The sequence below is a fragment of the Callospermophilus lateralis genome, chromosome 6 (genome assembly GCF_048772815.1).
Source record: "Callospermophilus lateralis isolate mCalLat2 chromosome 6, mCalLat2.hap1, whole genome shotgun sequence".
In the NCBI taxonomy this organism is placed as follows: domain Eukaryota; kingdom Metazoa; phylum Chordata; class Mammalia; order Rodentia; family Sciuridae; genus Callospermophilus; species Callospermophilus lateralis.
In genome coordinates this window covers 113,031,951-113,041,840 of record NC_135310.1, presented here as the reverse complement: position 1 = coordinate 113,041,840, position 9,890 = coordinate 113,031,951, and positions in this window count along the sequence as shown.

Sequence of the window (9,890 nt, the reverse complement as noted above, 5' to 3'; positions counted from 1 at the left end):
GGGTGTCTTCAGAGGCTTTTCAAATCGATCAGGGGACTTGGAGAAAACCTCACCTCATGCCCAGGTCACACTCACAGGGTACACAATCTGGGCATTGACCATGCCTCGGGCAACAGAGTGGAGAGGATCCGGGAACAGGGCACAAGCAGAGGGCCACCCTTGTCCTTGTCCCCTTCTGCACTGTCTTTCCCTACACCCCCTGCAACTCTTCCTTGAGAGGTCTCTGTGTCCCCATTGCCCTTTACCAAGTCCTGGTCTGCCCCTCTCTGGTCCAGGTCTGGTCTTTCCTGTTCCTCTCTCCATCATCTGGGGCCCCCCACATGCACCCCCCACCTCCCATACACCTCACTGCCACCTCCCCCTCTCCCATGTACAGTCTTCCCAAGGCTGAGCTGACCTGAAGCTGGACTGCCAACTCTCCATATTGGGGGACTGGAAAAAGTCCCCATGCCAGCACCCTCTCTCCACGTTGTACCCAGCACTCAGGGCTCCAAACAGATTGGTCACACCTTTGGGCCCCAGGCAGAAGGCCAGGGCCACACCTGCCAACCAAAGACAGCATCTGGCCAGCAGGGGATTTTCCACTCTGGTCACCACCGCCCACTGTCTATCCAGACCTGGGCATCCTCCCCAGGCCTCATGATGGGGGAGGCAGGGAAGGAATTAGAGTCTGCCCACCCCTTCCAGAGAGGGAGGTCCCTGCCTGATGATTGTCAATGCCAACTCAAGTCCCTTCCTCCCTGCAGTCCCCAGAGCCATGTGGGACTCTGGAGAGGAAGGAAGGCGGGGAGCATTTCCCCTGAGCTGGGCATCCCCACATCCGGAAGAGAAGGAAAAAGAGTCATAGGATCCTTGGATTCCTGCTAAGTCCATGGAATGCCCTGACCTCGGGAGGCCTACTAGAGCCAGCCTGGGGTTCCAGGGACCCTTCTTCCTGTGGTAGGAAACCAGGGGTCTGACAGTTGTCAGGCTCGCCTTCCCCAGGCCCAGTGACACCACATCCCTTCTGAGTGTCCCTGGCTTCAGCATCAGGAGAGGCATCCTGCTCAGCAGCCAGGCTCTGAGGATCTGCAGTCCCTCCTACCCCCCTGTTCCTCCTGTCAGTCTCCTGGGAGACCCAGGTGGCCTACTTCCTCCCCTCCCCTGTCCTGTCCCACCACCCACCCTCCATACACAGAAGGCTCACTCTTTGACATGTCTGGCATCTGCAGTGTCTGAAGGCACCTGAGAAGTCCTCCTGGGCCACCTCTGACCCCACACAGAAGCCCACGGAGGCCTGACCTGCTGGCTCCCACCTGAGTTCATCTTCTCACCAAGACACCACACAGTAGCGCCATGGTGCTGGGTCTCCAGTGTCTAGCCTTGGGCCTCCTCTCCATGGACCAGATGCTCCCAAGTGCGGAGACTGGGCCGTCCACAGCTCTGTGGCCAGCTCTGGGCTTAGGAAATCAGTAGAGTTGATGGAGCCCAGGGGATTGTTCTCGTTGAAGCTCTACTACACCCCTCACCCTATTATCCCAGGCGCACACTTCCTCCTAATAATCCAAACTGCTCTCCTGGGAGACCTTGACCCAGATGGGATCTCAGGGCCACAGGCTGCTGGTGTCCAGGAAAGAGGCAATTCTTCTGCATGCCCACGTCTCATTTTCTTTCTGCCTCACCTTCCTCAAAGCTTGTCATAAGCTCTGTGTGCAGTGTCACATGGCTGCAATCCCAGCAGCTCAGGAGACTGAGGTAGGAGGATTGCAATTTTGAGGCCAAACTCACCAATGTAATGAAGCCTTATGCAACTAGTGACAGCCACTTTCAAAATAAATATCAAATAATAATTTTTATAAAGCTCAGGGGATGTTGCTCATTGGTAAGTCTCCATGCATTCAATACACACACACACACACACACACACACACACACACACACACACAAAGTTATAGTCCTCTGTGGCTAACTAAATAAATCCAAGCTTGACACTCAACCATGCAGGATGCTCTCTGTTTCCTGCCAAGTGTCCAAGCTCTTCTTCCACCGTGCATACTCCTTTCTCACAAGTAGGGGTGGTATTTTCTTGCCTCCATGCTCTGTCCTCCATATGAAAGTCCCTTCCCAAATGCACTCACATGAAAACTTGCTTCACACCCAAGCCTTCCCCATGTGCCCTCCTACCCCTACATTGACCCCCCCAAAGTGGAGAATGTTGATTGTCTTCCCGTGGTGTCTACTCCATAACAGCTGATATCCACTTCTCTTGCCCCCAATCCTACAACATGTGCCTCAAAGAGTCCTCTTTCTGCTATGACCCCTTTACCAGCTCAAAGACATCTTTTAAAATAACATTGAGAGCTCAGGGTCTCTCTTAAAGAGTAATATACATAGCATGCAAACTATCACTACCCATACTTCACACAAGCCAGACATCACTAATCAATTGTTGCTCTAACCCCAGTGTTCAGACCAAGTCTTAGAGTCTTTTTTATTTTTATTTATTTTTTATCATTGTAGGTGGACAGCATGCCCTTGTTGGTTTAGTTTTGTTTGTGCGGTGCTTAGAATTGAATCCAGTGCCTCAGACATACTAGGCAAGCCCTCTGCCATTGATATACAGCCCCAGCCCTAGAATCTTTTAAATATTTTTTTATTCGTTCTAATTAGTTACACAACAAGGTAAAATGAATTTTGACACATCATATATAAATGGAATATAACTTCTCCTTCATCTGTTTGTACATGACGCACACAGGTCACGTAAACCATCTACACACATATGGTAATAAAGTCCAATCCATTCTACTCTCATTTCTACCCCTGCCTGCTCCCCTCCCTTCACTTCTCTCTGTCTAGTCCAAATATCTCTATGCTCCCCCACCCCACTGTGAATTAGCATCCACATATCAGGGAAAATATTCGAATCTTTCCCCATCTGGTGTTCCCTGATGGTCTTTCAATCCCTCATGAAATGACAATCCCCAAATCTTTTCATGGAGGATTTTTTAAAAAAAGATTATTGATGCTAAATTTCCTTTAGATCATATATATATTAATTATATATCAAGGCAGGGCTAGGGCTGGATATAGCTCCATTTGAGAGCACAGGCATAGCATGCTTGATGCCATGGGTTCCACCCCCAGCACCTCCCCCAAAAATAAATAAATAAAGTTTTTAAAATAGTAACGACTCTTCAAAGTGCACCTGCCTGCTCCTTCCTTCATTATCTTGCAGACCTTATTGTGCACACCTAGATTTGAACCTCACTGAGGTCAGTGTGTAAACACAATTCGCTCTGCTCTTATCTCACAGGACTGTGGCATGTGCACCTTTCCATGCATTAAGATATGCCTCTTCCTTATCACTTAACACTTGCAGAGGTTACCTGGCGCTCTCTCCTGCTGGCCCTAGGCACTGGGTTGTTTCCAGTTCTCACTGCTGTCAGCAGCACCTGGGCGAGTGAAGTGGGCTCCCCATGACAGAGACATTCAAGCAGAGGCTGAAAGGGCACTTTTTTTTTTTTTTTTTTTTTTTTTTTTTAGTACTAAGGATGGATCCAGGAGCACTTAACCACTGAGACACATCTCAGCACTTTTTATGTTTTTTTTTTTTTTTTGAGACAGGATCTCCCTAAGTTGCTCAGAGATACGCTAAGTTGCTGAAACTGACTTTGAACTCTGAACTCTCCTGCCTCAGCCTCCCAAGTCGCTGGGATTACAGGTGTGTGCCATCATGCCCAGCCAAATGGGTACTTCTTAAGGAGTCCTGGTAGAGGGCTCTCTTGCAGTAGGCTTGAGTTTGGGCCTGGGTTCTCAGTTTCCCTGTGCATTCTAACCCTGATACTGTCCACTCAGCTCTGGGGACAATTACTCTATAACCTTAAATCTTTCTCAGTTATCTATGTGCATGTTTAGTTAAGGTTTCAGCTATTTTCTCAGGCTTTTGGATTTTGCTTAAGTGTTGGTGTGTGTTTTATATTTTCACCATTACTCCAACCAAACCCACTGGGAACATACTGGACCTGATGTTTGTTTTTCTCAAGCTCAAGGGTATACACTGTTAAATGTTGACATAACTCTAGAGTCACAGAGAGTTGTGACATAGTGAGGAGTGGTCCCTCCCAATTTTCATGCAGGACCCCCTAATGTTAACTCACACAAAAAGCATCCTACCCTGGTCACTTCAGGAATTTACCCTGATATAATGCTATCAAGGACTCTACACACCTCATCTAAATGTCACCATTTGTGCCACAAATGCCCCCTTTCTTGCCCAGGATCCCGTCTAGGTTCCCACATTGCTCTGGTGATCATTTCATTCTCCTTCCATCTGTGCCAGCTCCTTGGTTTTCTGTCCCTTGTGACCTTGTGACTTTTTGTTGTCCTGACCAGTCCCTTTGTAGACTGCCCCTGGCTGTAGGTGATGCTGGTGTTTTCTCATGGTGAGGTGGAGGGGGGTGTTTGGACAATGCTGCAGAGGAGATGAGCCCTCTGCGGGCACCCTGTCTGGATGGTGTGATGTCCAGGTGTCCTGTTCCTGCTCACTTAGACTCTGTCCCTGGTTAAGGTGGGATCTGGCAGGTTTCTCACCTCCAACTTACTGTTGTGCTTAGTAATTAATAAGAGTCTTCTGTTGAGATGAGTGGAGACTGTGCCGACCTCCTGCTTCTCCTCATCTCCTGCTCTGGGTGCAACAGCTGTTCACAGTTTTGCCTAAAACAGTCATTACAAAGGTGTTTGCCTAGTGGTGATTTTCTATCTCCATGATTCCTTCTGCACTGATGAGATTTCTACTGTAAGCAAGAACTGGACCTGAGGTTTTAGATGGGCTCCTGCCCTCCTGGAAAACACCCCATCCCAGAGGGCAGGCCGGGCAGGTGCTTTGTATTTAATGAATCATGCAACCCTCTTGACAGTCCCACAGAAAGGCTGACTCGTCTCCTTCTATAGAGGAGTCTGGTTTTTGTTTTGGTTTTAGGTACAGGGGATTGAACTCAGGGCACTCTCCCACTGGCCCACATCCCCAGCCCTATTTTGTATGTTATTTAGAGACAGGGTCTCACTGAGTTGCTCAGCTCCTCCCCATTGCTGGGGCTGGTTTTTGACCTTGCAGTCCTCCTGCCTCAGCCTTCAGAGCTGCTGGGATTACAGGCATGAACCCCACCCGTCATAGAGGAATCTGATTTATGTGCACCTCAAACATCTGAAAATAAATCTCAGGGCACTGGGGTTGTGGCTCAGTGGTAGAACACTTGCCTAGCACGCGTGTGAGGCACTGGGTTCGATTCCCAGCACCACAAAAAAATAAAATAAAATAAAAATAAATCTCTGTGTGTATAACTAAGAAACAGAAAGACTGGTTGTTTTCCTCTGCTCTATTGATTAACTTGCCTTGCTCGAATATCGGGCTTGGTGGAAAGGGGGTGACTGGGTGGATGAGGCCCATGAACCCAGCTCCAGCCCCAAGAAAGGGAGGTGGGGGTGGAGCCTGAGGATGGACTAGTGAACTAGTATCTGGTGTGCTCCCAGAATGTTTCCCCTGTTTCAAAGTCCTGTTTTACCTCTGTGCGTTTTTGAGGTGGTGGGGGTTCCTTGGCTTTCTCTATGGAACTGAACAGAAACAACTGAGCTTCCCGTTTCCAAAGAAAGGAATCAAATCAAAATCCTCAGAAATTTTTCTGACTTGGACGGAGCAGCACATGCCCGTATCTGAGAAGTCAGGAGGCTGAGACAGGAGATGGCAAGTTTCAGGTCAGCCTCAGCAATTTAATGAAAACCTCGGCAATTTAGTGATATCATCTCAAATGAAAAATTGAAAGTCCTGTGGATATAGCTCAGTGGTAGAGCATCCCTGGGTTAAATCCTTACTACCATCAAAAATAAATAAATAAATAAATAAATAAAAGAAATTGTCAGATGGACTTTTCTTGCAGGCACCCAGTCCTGTCCCATCAGTCCTGGGCAGCAGGTAGGATCATGCAAGAACTTGGAGGCTCCCTCAGGAGCATTTGAAGGGTATGCACAGGACTCCTCAGAAGAAATATGTCCTAGAAGAATGAAGGGTGTTCCTGCACAGTGTCAGAGATGTCCACACAGATTGATTTCTGATGACACATGGAGCCTACTTCTCTTTGCTGACCCCTCTCAGCACATATGGAAGGACTTGAGTGTGACATGGAATGAACTTGACTTAGAAGACCCATCTCCACCACTTGAGCCTTCTCTGACCTTGACAGCTTGCCCTTTTCCACCCTGTGTGTGCCTGTGTGTCAAAAGGGATAACCGTCTGTGCCTGCAGCACTCCTGTCCAACCCGGTGAGGCCCTGCCCATGGCCATGCCTGCCGCAGTCCTGGCTGTCAGCTGAGTCTGGGTCTTCAGATTGGGCAGGGGCTGGGGTAGGGGAGGCAAAGGCCAAAGGACTTAGGTGAGACTGAGACTATTCATTCTGGTTCCTTTTTTCTTTTTTTGTGTCTGTGTGTGTGTGTGTGAGACCCAGGATGGAACCCTGGGGTGCTTTACTACTTTGTTACATCCCCAGCCTTTTTAATTATCTTACTTTGAGACAGGGGCGCACTAACTTTCTGAGGGGCTTGCTAAGTCCTTGTTGGGTGCATCTCTCAATCCTCCTGCCTCACCATTCCATGTTGCTCTGATTACAAGTGTGTCCCTCCACACCCGGCAATATTCCACTTCTTGATTCAGGTAAGATTGATGTGGAGTCCTCTGGCTCATGAACACTCAGTGTGCTGTACTCCTGTTATGTCATCTTTTTGCATGTGTATTATATTTCAACAAAAGTTTTGAGAAGTCACATTATATCTTTTTTAATATAAATTTTGTTGATGCTTTGTTCGTATGCACAATAGTGGAACTCATGTGACACGATTATGCGTGCACACACCACAGATTGGTCAATTTCTTCCCCAATACGTACCCTGTCCCTCCCTGATCCCCTTCTTCTATCCTACTGATCTCCCTCTAATTCCAGGTGACTCTCTCCTCACTCTCCGCCACTTTTCTCTCTAGCTTCTACACATAAGAGAAACACATCATCCTTGGCTGTCTGAATCTGGCACATTTTGCCTAACAGAGCTCTCACGTTCCTCCCATTTTCCTGAAGTGACATAATTTCATCTTCTTTCTGACTGAATAAGCTCCACTGTGCACATAGACCACATTGCTCTCTCCACTCCTCTGTTCATAGACAACAAGGCTGGCTCCATACCTTGGCTCCTGGGAATCGCACTGCTATAAACCTGTGTGCGCGTGATTCCCACAGTGCGCCAACTTTAATGTTTGGATGAACTACCAGGAGCAGCCAGGAGTAGCACAGCTGGGTCCATAGGGTGGCTCAATAACAGTACTTTTGTTTGTTTGGGATTTGTTGTTTGTTTTTGTGTTTGTGTTTGGGTACTGGAAATTCAACCAAAGAGAGCTTTAACACTGAGCTACACCCCCAGACCTTTTCAGTTTTTATGTTGAGATAAGGTCTCACTAGGTTACTGAGGCTGATCTTGAACCTGTGATCCTCTTGCCTCAGACTCCTGAGTAGCCAGGAATACAGGCATGTGTTACCGTCCAGGGTCATTCCAAGATTTTGAGGATCCTTCATTTGATTTCCATAGTGGTTTTATGATTTTACAATTTCACAAACAGCATATTAGAAAATGTTCCTTTTCCCTCACATCCTTGCCATTCTTCACTATTATTTGTATTCTTGATGTTTGTCATTCTGACTGAAGAAAAAAAATCTCAGTGTAAATTGTGTTTTTCTTTTTTCTTTTTTCCTTTTTGATATTGGGGATTTAACCCAGGGATGCCTAACCACTGATCCACATCCCCAGCACTTTTTGATTTTTATTAAAAGACAGGATATCACTAAGTTTGAAGTCCTTTCTGAGTTGCTGAGGCTGGGCTCAACTTGCAATCCTTTTGTCTCAGCCTCCTGAGGCACTGGGAATACAGTCCTGTGCCAACAGACCCCATCTCAGTATAGTTTGATTTGCATTTTTTTGGAGCAGGGAGTGTACCGGGAATTGAACCCAGGGGCATTCAACCACTGAGCCACATCCTCAGCCCTATTTTGATTTTATTTAGAGACAGGGTCTCACTGAGTTGTTTACTACATCTCTTTTGTTGAGGCTTGTTTTGAACTTTTGATCCTCCTGCCTCAGCCTCCCAAGCTGCTGGCATTACAGACCTTTGCCACCTTGCCCAGCTTGCATTTCTTGATTAATAAAGATGTTGAACATTTTTCATGATTTATGGACCATCTGTCTTTTTCTGTTGAGAAAGGTCTATTTGGTTGTTTGCCCCATTTGTTGATTGGGTTATTTGCTTTCTTGTTTTTCAGCATTTTGAGTTCTTCATATATTCTGGATATTAATCCTCTGTCAGAAGAGAAGCTGGAAAATATTGTCTCCCATTCTGTAGGCTCTCTCTTCACACTCTTCACACTGTTTCTTTTGCTGCACAGAATCTGTTTGATTTGATGCCATCCACTTATTAATAATTGGTATGATTTCCTGAGCTTGAGGAGTCCTAATAAAGAAGTCCTTGTCCATACCTATTTATCAGTATTGACCCTGTGATTTCTTACAGGGTACAAAGTCTCTGGTCTGCTTCCTAGATCTCTGATCCATTTTGAGTTGCCTCCTGTGCAGGTTGAGAGAGAGACACCTGGCTTCACTCTCCTGCACATGATATCCAGTTTGCCCAGGTTCAGTTGTTTAAAAGTTTGTTTTTTCTCCACCATAGGTTTTTGGTGCCTTTGTCAAGGATCAGATGACAAAATCTGAGTGGGTTTGTCTCTGGGTCTTCTATTCCACCCCCTTAGGCTATGTGTCTGTTTTTATGCCAGTGTCATGCTCTTTCTGTTGATGTAGCTCTGTAGGATAATTTGAAACCAGATATTGTGAGGCTTCCAGCATATGTCTTTTGGGTTACCATTGCTAAGCAGGCTATTCTAGGTCTTTAATTCTTCCACATGAATTTTAGGGCTGTGTTTTGTTGTTGTTGTTGTGTGTGTCTGTGTGTGTGAAGAAGGTCGTTGGTATTTGGAGATTGCACTGGCTCTGTCAATTGTATCTGGTAATATGGCACTTTCACATGATTTAATTCTGCCTGTCCATGAACATGGGATGTCTTTCAATTTTCTAGTGCCTTCTTCAATTTCTTTTTTCATTGTTTATAATTTTTGTTGCAGGGGGTCTTTCATCTCCTTGGTTACATTTATTAAAGGATTATTTATTTATTTGATTTATTATTTTTTTAGGCTATTGTGAATGGAATTCTTTCCCTATTTTTTTTGGTTTTTTTCCCTATTTTCATTTTGTTTTAGCAGATTCATTATTGATGAATCGAAAAGTTACTGATATTTCTGTGTTGATGTTGCATCCTGATACTTGACTAAACTTAATTATTAATTCTAAAAGTCTTTTGGTGGAGTTTTAGGATCTTCTAAGTATAGGATCATATGATCTGCAAACAATGATAATCTGAATTTTCACTTTCCTATTTGTATCCCTTTTATTTCTTCCATGAGCCCAGTTGCTTTGACTAAAATTTCAAGTGCTACATTGAACAGAAATGAGGAGAGTGAATATTCTTGTCTTATTTCTGATTTTAGAGAATATGCTTTCAGTTTTTCCCCACTCACTATGATGGTGGCTTTGGACTTGTTGTATAGAATAATCTTTGTGATGCTGAAGGAAGATCCTTATATACTTAGTTTTATTAGTGATTTTATCATGACTGGGGGATGAATTTTCTCCAAAACATTTTCTCTGTGTCTTTTGAGATTAGTATGTGACTTTTGTCCTTAGTTCTGTTTATTTCATGAATTATACTTATTGATTTGCATATATGGAACCATCCTTGCATTGCAGAAAGGAAACCTACTTGATCA